Genomic DNA, 14,333 nt, shown 5'->3' on the forward strand with positions numbered 1-14,333 from the left:
CCCTGTGTTAGGTGGTGAGGACATAAAGACAAAAGTGAAAGTCCTAGGAGCCTACATTTAGGGCTGGAGGGGATCCTAGAGGTCATCAAGTCCAACTACCTCATTTTACAGATGAGGAAACTGAGGCACAAAGATAAGTTACTCATCCAGGGTCATGCGTCTATCTGAAGTATCTGAAGCAGAATTTGAACCCAGTACTGACTCCTGTCCATCCATTTAGCCATACAGCCTTCAAAGTAGGAGAGGTATGTATGTATGTATGTATATGTATATATACATATATATGTACACACACATACACACACACATATATATATATTTATGGTGGGCATAAGATAAGGTTTTAGAGAAAGCACTAGTGTTTGGCAGGGAGGGGGAATCAGAAAAGAAAGTCACATGAAATGAGACTGGAATGAGACCACAGACATGATGCTGGTGGTTGTTCATCTCTCCCCTTCCTTTTACAGAGAAGTTGTTAAACGACTTGCCCAAGGTCACATGGGTAGTAAACATCTGGACAGGATTTGAACCCATACCCTAGGGTACCTCAGAAGAACATGGAGTCTGGAGAGGACCTAAAATGCCAGACAAAGGATTATTCAATGTCTAAGTGTTTCTTAAGTATTGACTACTTGCCAGGCACCATACTGGGCACTGGGGAGAGAGGCAAAACCAGTTCCTGCCTCAAGAAGTTCATAGTCTAATGGGGGGCTACGATGAGCAAAGAATGATACGCACACAAGGTCTACACAGGGTCCATTGGAGGTGATTTCAGGAGGAAGGAACTAACATTGAGGGGCCTGGAAGGCTTCTGGTGAGTCTTGGAAGAAGGCAGAGATGAGGAAGGAGAGCATCCCAGGCATGGGGGGTGAGGAGTAGGCATTGGGGCACTTAGGGACAGTGCCTGGTGAGATGGCATATTGTATACAAGGAGGCTGGTACCGCTGGATTGTGGAGTGTGTGCAGGCCAGTAAGTACAAAGGTGGAAAGGGGCCAGATGAAGAAAGGTTTGGGATGATCCTGGAGGCAATAGGGAACCACTGCGGTTTACTGAGTAGGGGAGTGATGCGATCAAATCAGTGCCTTAACAAGATCACTTGGGCAAGTTAGAGAAGAGACTTATGTAAGGAAAGTTTCCCAAACACTGGGAGCTTCCCAAGGTGGAATGGGCAACCCCTTGAGGCAGAGCATTCCTCATTACTGAAGATCTTGTAGGGGATACTGGGAGTGAGATTCCTGCTCGAGTCTGGGTCACAGAAGATGCCCTCTGAGGGGCCACCTAGCACCCGAGACCCTGTGACAGGAGAGACCCCATCCTTGCTTGCAGAGCCCACAGTTGAGGTTTCTTGTCCCCAGCTTCTCCTCTTTCTGGCCTTCCTCCCTGGTGGCCCATTTCTGGACCTTTCCTTCCTGGCCCCTCCCCTCCTTTCTCCAGTAGGCAGAGGCAGGCTGGGGGGTTCTCTTCAATCCCATGGGGCGAGTGGATAGAATCCAGATAAATCGTCTGTAAGGAGGTCAGGATGTCACTGAGCTGGGGATGCAGCTGATTGGGGGTGTATGTGTGAGCACGTGTGTGTACACTGGGGGAGGTGTAAACAGGACTGGCCCAAATTTAGAGGGTGGACAAGATGTTCCCTGAGGTCCTCTCCATCTCTGTTACATAGGCTGGAATTCCGGGAAGCAGAGTGGGATGTGATGGTGGACCTGGGTATGGGGAACCCCAATCCATCCATTAATCAGCAAACTTTTGTTTTTTCCAAATTTATTCATTTATTTATTTTCAGTTTTCAACAATCTCTTCTATAAGTTTTAAATTTTCTCCTTTCCCTCCTCCTACCTCTCCCTCCCTCCCCAAGACAGCATGCCATCTCATATGGGCTCTACACATACATTCCTATTAAACACATTTTCACATTAGTCATGTTGCATAGAAGAATTATAGCCAATGGGAGAAACCATGAGGAAAAACAAAACAAAACATAGCAAAGGAAAAAATAGTCTGTTTCATAGTTCTTTCTCTGATATGGACTGCACTTTGCATCATGAGTTCTTTGAAAATGTTTTAAGTCCTTGCATTGCTGAGAAGGGCTAAATCCATCAAAACCAGTCATCGCACACTGTGGCTATTACCACGTACAATGTTCTCCTGGTTGTACTCACTTCACTCAGCATCAGTTCATATAAGTCTTTCCAGGTTTTTCTGAAATCCGTCTGTTGATCATTTCTTATAGCACATTAGTATTGTATTACATCCATATACCACAACTTGTTCAGCCATTCCCCAGTTGATGGGCATCCCCTTGATTTCTAGTTCTTGGTCACCACAAAAAGAGCTGCTATAAATATTTTTGTACATGTGGGACCCTTTCCCATTTTTATAATTTCTTTGAGATATAGTCCTAGAAGCGATATTGCTGGGTCAAAGGGTATGGACATTTTTGTAGCCCTTTGGGCATAGTTCCAAATTGCTCTACAGAATGGTTAGATTGGGTCACAGCTCCACCGGCAATGAGTTAGTGTTCCAACTCTCCCATCTTCTCCAACATTTGTCATCTTCCTGTTTTGTCATGTTAGCCAATCTGATAGGTGTGATGTGGTATCTCAGAGTTGTTTTGATTTGCATCTGTCTAATCAATAGTGATTTAGAGCATTTTTTCATGTGATTATAGATATCTTTAATTTCTTCCTCTGAAAACTGCCTATTCATATCCTTTGACCATTTATCAGTTGGGGAATGACTTGTATTCTTGTACATTTGACTCAGTTCTCTATATATTTTAGAAATGAGGCTTTTATCACAGACACTAGTTGTAAAAATCCTTTTCCAGTGTTCTGCTTCCCTCCTAATCTTGGTTAAGCCAGGCATCAGGCTCAACAACAAAACAGGGCACATTTATTAAGTGCTTGCTGTGTACTAGGCCCTGTGCTAAGCACTTGGAGATATGTGCCTGCCCTCCTGGAGCTCCCAATCTGATAGGAAGACCATAAACAAACATACAGGATGCTGGGACATAATCAGCAGAGGGAAAGTCTGAAGGCCTGGGGGAACCATCGAATGCACTCTTGTGATCTGACCCTGGGCCCACCTGGCTGGACTTGTTCCAGGAGATGAGGCTCTTCTCCCAAAAGCCTTGGGTTCACATCCTGCCCCTGAAACGTACTGGCTGTTGGATCCTGGACTGTACCCGGTCAGACCTAGGGCCAGAGGCCTGAGCCACCAGATCCAGAACTCTGCCCAAGGGCTTCCTGAGCCTTCTCCAGGCCCTGTTCCTAGAATGTTGTCCTCCCCTCCCTGCTGCAAATGCCCCCATCCCAGAGACCTTGGGCCTGGTGTTTTCCTTTGAGCTGGCAGCCTCTGTTCCTTCCCTTCCTCCTCCTCCATGCCTGCTGTCTCTGCTGGGCACTGAAGCCCCAGGGGCATCTGGGAAGGATGGCTAGGACAAATCCACTCTGTTCTCTAAGGAGAGGGATGCCCAGGAGCAGGCCAGGCTGTCACATAAGGAGCCCTTGCCTTTCCTGGGGTGGGGGCTGGCATCTTCCATCTCTGACAATAGGGTGCAGGGTATAGCTGAGAGAACCCTGAGGAGTCATTAGGTGGGCCCCTGTACCAGCTTAATCCTCATGGCCTTTTGCCTGGTTCCTCAACTTCCCAGGGCAGTCCACTTTAGTTTCCTGATTCATAAAATGGGAATATCATCCCTGGGGACTTCCCAGGGCTCAGATAAGATCATGGAGAGGAAGGTGCTTTACAAACCTAAGACCACAAGCCCAGATCCCTCCCCAGTTCTAAGAAAAGACCCTCCCTCAACCCCATTCCCCATTCAGCCACCATCCTGTCTTTCTCTCTTCCCATTCACAGAGAGCCTTGATTGTGCTGAGTCTGAGACAGGAGCTCCATCCACCAGGCTATGCTCCCTCTCTGGACAGACAGACAGATAGAGAGATGGATGAATGTGGTTGGATAGCTAGACAGATATAGATATGTCTATATACACACAAGTATTTTCTTATCCCACTTCTGGCCCGTCTTGGCTATATGACCTCGGGCAAATCTATTAACCTTTCAATACTACAGACTCTAAATTGCAGAGATGATGCTGACCTGCTTTTGTAGAGGGATTTTCTTCTTCTGGACTTTCTCAGCATTGATGAAATCACAGGTCCACTTGTTGTCCAGTCACATTAGACTCTCTATAACCCCATTTGGGGTTTTCTTGGCAGTTACTGGAGTGACTTGTCATTTCGTTCTCCAGCTCATTTTACACATGAGGAAACTGAGGCAAACAGGACAAAATGACTTACCCAGGTAAGTCACAGCTAGGAAGTGTCTAAGGCTGGATTTGAACTCAGGTCTTCCTGAGTCCAGGTTTGGTACTCTAACAACCTCTTATATCTTCTGCCCTTTATGTATCCTAATATGTACCCCAATTATAATCCCCTAGGTGTGCCAATATATCCCCTCATTTATGTTTCCCCATATGCCTTCATGAATGTTCCCATGGAGATCCTCAGGCATATATACTATATAGTTGCCCCCTCTCCCCACCCCTTTCAAAAAATTAATTAATTAATTTTTGGTTTTCAACATTTATTTTAATAAGATTTTGAGTTCTAAATTCTTCCCCCTCCCTGATCCCCAAGATGGCATGCAATCTGATATATTGGCCCTGTAACCTCATCTATGCACTGTTCATGCTCTAGGATAGATCCCATACTTATCCCTCTACATCATGTAGACCTCAGTGTATGCCATCGTAGACTCAGACATGTTCCACGTGTACCCCTGTGTAGACCTCAAGTGAACATTTACCTCTCTCCATGGAGGAAGCACCGCCCTGTTTAAAGGCCCCAACATGCTCAACTAGATCTATTTCTGTCCCCTCATCTATCATGGTATCAATTTCTGTGTCCGTGTTTAAGCCTGTACCTATTTCTGTATCAGCATCTCTCACTATCTCTGTATCCACATGGATTCCTGTATCTAAATCTAGTTCTGTGCCTACATTGTCAGCTCCCAAACCCTTTGGAACATAAACACTACACACACACACACACACACACACACACACCCCACATGTATGTGTATATGACAAAGCCTCTGCACCTAGCACAATGCCCAGCACATAGTAGAAGCTTAAAATGTGCTTGCTGACTCCCACACACGTCCCCTGACAGTCATAGGTGTTCTCACTCACGCCCCTTCCCCCTGACTTTGGACTGATTTCTATGTTTACATGTTGTACCTCTCCTCTCCTCCAAATGTCACCTCCTTAGGGGGAGAGATTGTTTATCATTTTATCTTTGTATCCTCCGTGATAAGTGCATAGTAGGTCCTCAAAACCTGCTTGAATGAAATGGAATCCAGCCCAAGTCCCTCATTTTCCATATGGAAAAATAGAGACCCAGAGATAACCTGCCTAAAGTTTCACAGGCAGTATGAATCCTTGTCAGGATCTGAACTCAGGTTTTCAGACTCCAAATCTCTTTAGACTTGGTGGTAAAGTTTAAAGAACAGTCTCTGGAGTCAGAGAACCTGGATTCAGATTTTGCTTCTGAGGCTCTCTGTCTGTATGAATTTGGGAAATTTCTGGCCTCAGTTTCCATACCTAGAAAATAAGGGTCTTGAAGTAGGTGGCCCTGAGATCTCTTCCAGGGCTAGAGCTGGAGTGATCAATCTGCTCTGCCATCATTTACTGTTATTCCCATTTCACCAATGCAGAAACTGAGCCATATCAAGATGAAAAGTTTCAGCAAGATCCAGGGTTCCCCCTTCCCTCCAGGGCCCTATGAATTACATCCTTGTGATTCTCTTCAGCCAGAGGCACTCTGCCCCCACTGCCCACCTCCCTGCCAGGCTTTGTCTACAGCCCCAGACTTGACAAACTCAGCAGGGAGGGGTCCCACGGATCTCACAGGAGGACCCAAGCTGCCTCCTCCTCCTAAAGATCCCCATCCTATCCCCAAACAACAATACCGGCAGAAATAAGACTCTTTCTATGGTTGATGGCCACTTGGCACCTTCACAGACACTGGCTGGTTGAACGCAGTCCTATCAGGCAAACCGAGGCAGGGGTTGTTACCCCCATTACCCCTGGGAGCTACGTATCAGGGTCCATCTAAGGGGCCTTTAGAGGTCATTCTGCCCAGCCCTCTGCTTCACACTCAATAATTCTTTCTTCTCAAGAATATGTGTATGATGAGGCAGCCAGAAATATTACCATTTATATATTCAATTAATAATGACAACAATAAAAACCCACTAATTTTCTCCACCTGTGCAATTGTCCCCTGAGTATTAACCCGAAAGTCATAACAGCAGAGCGTTGACTTGTTCCAGGATCATTTCTCTCTGAACTCATTGAACTGAGATGAGGAAAAATGAAGTAACAATAACGAAGATGCTGAGATTTCAAGGTGACATCACAGAATCCCACAGCTGGGAGGGAATGCAGAGGGAAGCGACTGATGAGCTTGGGAAATCCTGGGGAGTGAGAGCAGGCTGCTAGGCAAGGGAAGGAGGAGAAGATCAGAGAAGGCTTCCTGGAGGAGCTGGCCCTGAACCAAGCCTTGAAGGGAGTTAAGGATGCTGAAGAAGCAGGATTCCATCCTAGACCCGTGCAAATACATGGAGATGGGGCATGGCAGGTCCAGATTGGGGAACAGGGAGGACCCCGTTTTGCCTGGAGAGTAGAGTGTGTGAAAGGAAGTCATGTGAAATCACGCTGGAAAGGGAGGTTGGAGTTAGATTATAGGTGGTCCTCAGTGCCAGGCTAGGGCTTTTGTATTTTATCCTAGAGGTGGTTGGGAGCCAACGAAGATGTTTGATCAAGGGGAAAGAGTGGTCAGATCTGTGTCTTAAGAAGATAATTTGGGCACCTGTAGGGTAGATGCTTTAGAGAGGGGACAGATATGAGGCAGGGTGACAAATGAAGAAGCTATTGTAATGGAATATGGAGACCTGGAACTCTAGGGTGGTGATTAGGTGAATGGAGAGAAGGAAGATGGATGGAACAGATATAGGGGAGGTAGAATCAAGCAGATTGGGCAGAGGATTGGCTATGAGGCATGCAAGACAGGGAGGAATCAAAGACGACTCTTCAGTTAGGATTCTGGTTGACTGGGAGAATGGTGGTGCCACTCACAGATACCACCTTTAGATCACTTAATCAACGTGCTCATCAATTAATGAGCTAGGCACTGGGCATACTCAACTACAACTGTATTTTAAACATTATCATAAAATAGAAACTCTTTGAGTGCAGGGATTGTTTCTGCCTGAAGTACTGAGCAAAATGCCTGGTGCATGCTTCCATGGATATCCAAGTCCCTCCATTAGATTAGAGCAGATAGCAGCCCATCTATGCCTTTTTGTTTATTTCCTCTCTTAACTCCTCCAGAAGAGATCTTTCCACATTGGAGGCATCATTCCCACTGTAGTTTGGGTACTAATGGAGAATGTGGCCTAAATTTATCTTTCACTCTTGATACATAATCTACTTTTCTTTTCAAATATGTCTCTCACATAAATCTTTAAAAATCCTTAGTCTGTGTAATATGTTGATAAGCTGATAAATGAGAAGCAGTTTGTAGAGTAATTGAGAGTCCAAATGTGGCCATTGATGGAGAAAAGAGTGTTATGGAGATCTTGGCATAGCATTTCCATCTTCCATTTTTCATCTTCTCCCTGTTCTCTTTCCAGCTTTAGAGCATCTCAGCACTCTTAGGATGAGCTAGCATCGATGGGTCTCTTGACAAGCTTTCTTCAAACTCATTATTTCTTCCACTGTTTCTTGCTATTTTGTGAGGCAATATTGTTCATAATGTCACATTATCTGCCTCCATCAGATTTTAAAAACAAGATTCTATTCTAAAATGGCATTGCCCTTGGCCAACCTAGCTCTCTTTCTGATCTTGTGGGGATAGATTTGTATCAGTTAAGAAATTCCTCTTTAGGAAATGGTGGTGGTCCCTTTTTCAGAATCAGCAAGGTGGTTGTTGATTAAAAGTAGGCCAAGGAGGAGTTTTCTCGATCACACCTCACACCCTCTCATTTCTACCCTTCCTTCTAATTTGGCGTTGATTTTCATCTTTGTTCTGACAAGCCTGGATCTGACTGTATACATATGGCTAACTCCCCCAATGGGAGCCAAATGCTTCCCGTTCGAATAGAATCAGTTTCATTTCCTGTGATGTCATGAGGTCCTTGCTATGAATGGTGCATCTTGACTATCTTCTTGGGAAAAATATTCATGATATATAGGCATGTGTAGGCACTAGGTGGCGCCACAGTGGATAGAGCACTGGGCTTGGAATTGCAAAGACTCATCTTCATGAGTTCAAATCCAGCCTCAGACACTTATTAGCTGTGTGACTGTTTGCCTTAATTTCCTCATTTGTAAAATGAACTGGGGAGGAAAATGGCAAAGCGCTTCAGCATCTCTGTCAAGAAAATCCCAATGGGGTCACAAAGAGGCAGGCACCACTGAAACAACTCAACAATAACATAGGTATTCAGCTTCTGTGTAGTCCACAAGCCTTTGACTTCTCATGTGTTCTATTCTGGAATCAAGTTTTCTAAGATAGGATGATATTTCTCACTACTTCCTCTGTGCTCATTTTTCAATCAATAAGTCAATCAACAAGCCTTTGTTAAGCATGTACTGTGTACTAAACACTGTGTTAGGGTGCCGGACATACAAATATGAAGAATGTGATTGAAGTATGTTCATTTAATTGCAGGCTTTTTAAATGTAGCTTTATCTCTTTAGCCTCTGTATCAGATATTGGTATATAAGTTGCAGTGGTCTTGTCGATAATCTTTGTTTGTTGCAAGTATTTATCACGAGCACTTAGATAAGGGGTAGCCACATGTTCCTGTTGCCATTGGATGCCCCATAAAACCAACTCTGTTACCTCCTTTATCTCGCTCCCCAAGGAGAACCTGGGAACTCTTCAGGGAGATTGTCCAGACCAATGGAGATCAGCTCCTCCAGCAGTCAGCCTGCTTAGAATCATAGAGCTGGAAGGGACTGTAGAGGCTACCTAGTCCAACTCCCTCATTTGATAGGCATGGAAACTGAGGCACAGAATAGTTAAGTGCTTTACTCAGGGTCACACAGCTAGTGAGTGTGCAAGGAGGGATTTCAATTCAGATCTTCTTGACTCCAGGTCAAGTACTACTACGTCACATTTGTTGACCATTGGGCAGGAATTCCCATTTATGGTGCCAATAAGCAAATTAAAGGTGATGGATGGACTTAAAACTGTGATTCTTAGCACCCTCTGTCATTTTTTGGCTGCTCTTCCATTGTCACTGCAGAAGGAGAACAAATAAGGCAGAGAGACATTTGGTAGTTTTCTTTTTTCTGTGAATTTTATAGCCAAAGAATTCATTTCCAAGTGGCCAAACTACTATTGTCGAACCTGTCCATACTTAGATAGGCTAGCCCTGGAAGGCTGACGTAGTTGGGTGCTGGAACCATGGTCTACCTTTAATGTTTGTTGAGGGAAACATTTTGTTAGAGGATGATGCTTTCAGACTTGGGGGTGTTCCATAGGACATCTAGGTCAAGATGTCCCATAGTTATCTGGGATAGTCAGATTAGAACTCAGAGGTGAGATTGGTATGAGAGTTAGAGACTTGGGAGTCATCTCTATGGAAATGATCATTGACTTCACAAGAGTGGAATTGACCTTTGTTGATCTTTGGGGATAATTTGTTGAGTCTGGGGACCCTGGGCCTGGTCAACCAGTAGCCGGAGAAACTAAAGAACCTAAGGATGGGCATAGAGACAATGCTGAAGTTATCTTGGGCTTAGGATTCACATTAGAGGCCATGAAGAAGGAGAAGAACTTGACTTTTTAGCTTGCACCTGTCCTGTCTGCCCCAGGTTGCAAACAGGAACATTCACAGTTGGTGTTCCCACTGAGAGGCAGTATAGAGTCATGGTTGTCATTCTGGGCCAGGAGGCAGGAGGACATGAGTTTAATTCCTCCTTGGACACTCAGGAGCTATGTGACCCTGGGCAAATTGCTTAATTTTCCTCAGCCTCAGTTCTTTCATTTATAAAATGGAGTTGATAATACAAGTTCCTTCCTGATAGGGTTGTTTAGTTTGGTCCACTAAAAATTTTTTTACTCATATCTGTGGATTTGATATCACCTTCTTTTATTTCCCAATGTATTCTTTATCCTTCCCCTCCCAGAGATCCAGCTATATAACAAAGAAGACAAATGTCATTCCAGCAAAACTAAACAACATATTGAAAAAATCTAGTGTTGTCTAGTGTTTGCCATAGCTCATTTTTTTTTTTTTTACCTTTTCCCCTCTCCTCTTTGGGACTGAGCTAGGTAGCCACCATCCATCCCATCCACTTTCTGTTGCGTCATTTTTGCTGTTCTTTCAGTCGACATTGTTGTAATTACTGAGGATATTGCTTTCCTGATTCCACTTCTTTCACATTAACATGACCCATTTTTGATGAACATGCTAGATTCTGAGGATCCCTGCTTCACTTTCCAAATGCTCACAAACCATACCTTTAATTAATTAGAAACTTTAAAATTTTACCAAACTCGTTGATCAATTGCTTGAAACATTTATTTCCTTCCTTTCTTTGAAATTCTGAACATTTGCTCCCCTCCAATCCAGCATCAGCTCAGAATGCCCCCAGCCCTCTCCACGATCTTCATTCCTTCAGGGCCCTGGGATAGAGTTCACTTGGATCCTGGGAACTTCAGCTCCCAGAGGGCAGCCAGGGGTCCTCCCGCCTTCTCTCTTTATTTTCAGTTTCTTGTGAACCATTTTATCCTTCTCTGCATGAAGCTTCTTCTCATTGGCAGGGGAATCTCACCATTCTGCTGCCTCGCCACTGTCCATTACAGTTAACTCATCTTTTCTGGGCAGTTGCTCTACCCCTCCTTTTCCCATGGTCCTTAGCATTCCTAGCCAGCCTTCACTCTTCTCCTTTTGGGGCACATGGACTCTTTGGTATTCAGCCTGCATCTTACTTATCTTTTTACCCTACTTCCTACCAGTACTTTACCCCTAGTTGGTCCTTAATAAATATTTGTTGAATTAATTAATGAGTGTGCTGAAACAATAAGAGACTGGGAATAAGCCCATAATAATCATTCACAGCTTCTGTTGGGCGTTACAATGCACGTTCCTCCTCATACCCTGATGCAACAGAGAGTGAATAGTTCCTATTTGGGGGGTACCTTGAGGTTTCCAAATTACTCCCTGGCCTTGTGAGGTAGGCAGTGCCAGGATGATTATCCCCACTTTATAAGTGGAGAAACTGAGGCTCAGAGGGGGTGAATGACTTACTTAGAGTCAACCAGCTGATCAGAGCTAGGACTCACTCTCAACTCTACTCTGACTCAAGTCTGCTGATTTTTCCATGACATCATACTTCCCTGGAGGATTCTAGGAATTCAGAGGAGGAGGAGAGACTGATGATGAGAAGTGATGAACTCAGGATGAACAAGAGACACAATTATTAGCCTTGGCCAATGTGGGAATTTATTTTACTTGAATATGTATATTTATTTGAAGGATTTCATTAAAAATTTTCTTTTGATGGGGAGAGGTGTGTGTGTGTGTGTGTGTGTGTGTGTGTGTGTGTGTGTGTGTGTAGGAATACAGATGCCTTCCCCCAAAAGGAACAAAAGAGGGTTGGTGAAACGTCTTTTTAAGTTCACAGAAGAGAACAGAAGGAAGGCTCAAAGGAAGGACAGACAAGCAGCATGGCATTAAGAATTAGATGCTAAATTTATTATATATATATATGTATAGAAAAGCAAGCTATACAAAATAGATTTCCAGTTTCATAGACAATCCTCCTTTCTTGTTCTACTGTGTATTTAGAAATTCCCATGATTATTTGGTGTGTGTCAAATTCAGAATTAAAAATTAAAATAAAAATATCAGGAGAAAGGAAGAGACATAGTCATGTCAACAAGCATATATTAAGCACCTACAATATGTAAGGCTCTGTGCTAAGTGCTGGGGCTATAAATAAAGGCAAAAACAGTCCCTACCCTCAAGGAGCTTACAACATGCAAAAGGAGTAAAGAAAGCCAAGATGGGGGGTGATGTTGGAGACTAGGGGGCATCTTGTTCCATGGAACTGAAACCAGGTAGGGCAACATAGATCTGTATCTGTATCTGTGTGTTTGTGTCTATGTCTGTATCTGTATCTGTATCTATATCTGTCTGTACTAATTAGGAGGCAATTTCAGAGGGAGAGGGAAGGGAGGGGAGAAGGATGAAGAAGGGATAGGGAAAGGAGGTGGGGGAGTGGAGACCAGGAAAGGGTCCTTGAAGAAACGGTGAGATTTGAGTTGAGTCTTAGGGGAAGCTGGGGAAGCTGGGAGATGCAGACAAGGAGGAGGAGAATTCCAGGCTTGGAGGACCTTCAGTTAGAAAGCCCGATATTCGGGTGATGCAGGATCAGCCAAAGAGCCGTGTGGCATCATGGAGGGTGGTAGGAAGACCTTCAAATGCTAAACAGAGGCTTTATATTGAATCTTGGAGGTCATAGGAAATCAACCGGTGGTGTTGATTGTGTAGGGGAGGGATGTCAGAAGTCAAGGAAGCCTGCATGGAGGTCTTGAAGCTTGGTTAGGTATTGGAGAGGTCAGAGCAGAAAAGAGAGTCTTTCCATGGATGCATAGGTGGGCAGCAACTTGGTTCACACTGGTTTATTGACTGAGCTGACTCAACGGGACTGGTTCCCTCACTTACTTGATGAGAGGGGTTGAATCTGATGGCAGTGCTAACCTGCCAGGACGGGGAGGGTGTGAAGTAGCCTTATTCTCTCAGCATGGGGCCCCAGGATGGTGAGGAATCTGTACCAGGCTCTTAACCAGGAGAAGGGCTTCCAGTTGCCTTGGCCCTCTCCTCCATGGCTTTGGCTTATTCCTTCTACTATAGAGCTCTCAGTGAAAGAATAGCCCATTTTTGGAGTCTGAGCTCGTGAGATGTCCTCACTGGTCTTAGAAAAAGAAGGGAGCTGCTGACATGACTATCCCTGGACTGGGTGACCTTTCATGGCCAAGAAGGAGGCAGAAGGGAGAAGGAGGGGGGAGAGGAAAGGAAGGAGGAAAAGAATTAGTCAATTAGCACTTATCAAGCACCTGGCATGGCCGAGTGGAAGAAAGGAAGACCTGGATTCAAGCTCTGCCTCTGAATCCTACCTGGGCCAATCACTTAGCCTCTCTGTGACTCACTTTTCTCAGCTGTAAAATAAGGGAGTTGACCTAGGTGACTTCTGATATCCATTACAGAACAAATCCTAGGATCCTATGACCTTGGGCAAGTCATGTAAACTCCATGAGCCTTAAGATATGCATCTGTAAAATGGGATCATAAGATTTAGAGCTACAGAGACTGAGGTCCTATACAGTCCTATTTTAGAGATGATGAAATTAAGGACCACAGAAGGGAAATGACTTACACAAGGTCAAATAGATGGTAAGAAACAAAGCCAGAATTCAAAGGCAGGCTCTCTGACTCTTTTCATTGCATCTCTCTATTCCTGAAGTTTGGAGAAACAGGGAGTGGAGGGAAAAGGGAAGGCCTAGCAATCAATAAGTCGGTCAATAAACATTTTATTAAACACCAAATATGAGTCAAATCCAGCCTCAGATACTTCCTACCTGTGTGATCCTGGGCAAGTCACTTCAGCCTGTTTGCCTCAGTTTCCTCATCTGTAAAATGAGCTGGAGAAGGAAATGACAAAGCACTTCTGTATCTTTGTTAGGAAAACCCCTGAGGGGGTCATGAAAAGTCAGACATGAGTGAAAACAACTGAAGAACAAAACGTGCAAGATAGTAAGACGGAATCGGAGTTTCATGGAGGAGCCAGATGTCTGGAGTCCCAGGCTGATCTCTCTCTCCCCGCTCCTCCTGCACTCAGCCCAAACCCTACCACTACACACCACAGGACCTCCGAGGCCCACCCTCCCATTCTCTTCCTTCTGTTCTCCCTACTCTCCAGAAAACAGAGCTTCAAGCTGCCCCCTTTCCTTGGTCTCTGGCCCCTTTATTTAGACAACTGATAATCATACTTAGAAATCTCTCTGATTTCAAATTATGTAAAAATAAAAACAAAGGCACATACTCCCCTGCCTTTTTCCAGCTAACACAACCCCACACTCACCAACCTAGGCCCCCTGAAATCATGGGAAGCCGTGAACTGGCCTGCTGGCTGCAGGTTGGATTGAGATACTGGTCACCATGGAAACCTCATTGGCTTCCAACCCTGTTTCTTGAGGGGCTCTCCCAGCTGAGATTGTCCGGCAGAGCTCTTGCTCCAGTGTCCATGGGG

The 14,333-nt window shown here is 44.7% G+C and overlaps 1 protein-coding gene across 1 annotated transcript in view; it reads left to right on the forward strand.

Annotated features, from left to right (window-relative positions):
• CACNA1I (calcium voltage-gated channel subunit alpha1 I) overlaps positions 1-14,333 on the forward strand; it is a 221,031-nt gene that overhangs the window by 37,974 nt on the left and 168,724 nt on the right. The window lies entirely within an intron of this gene.

The sequence above is a fragment of the Notamacropus eugenii genome, chromosome 3 (assembly GCF_028372415.1).
Source record: "Notamacropus eugenii isolate mMacEug1 chromosome 3, mMacEug1.pri_v2, whole genome shotgun sequence".
Classification (NCBI taxonomy): Eukaryota; Metazoa; Chordata; class Mammalia; order Diprotodontia; family Macropodidae; genus Notamacropus; species Notamacropus eugenii.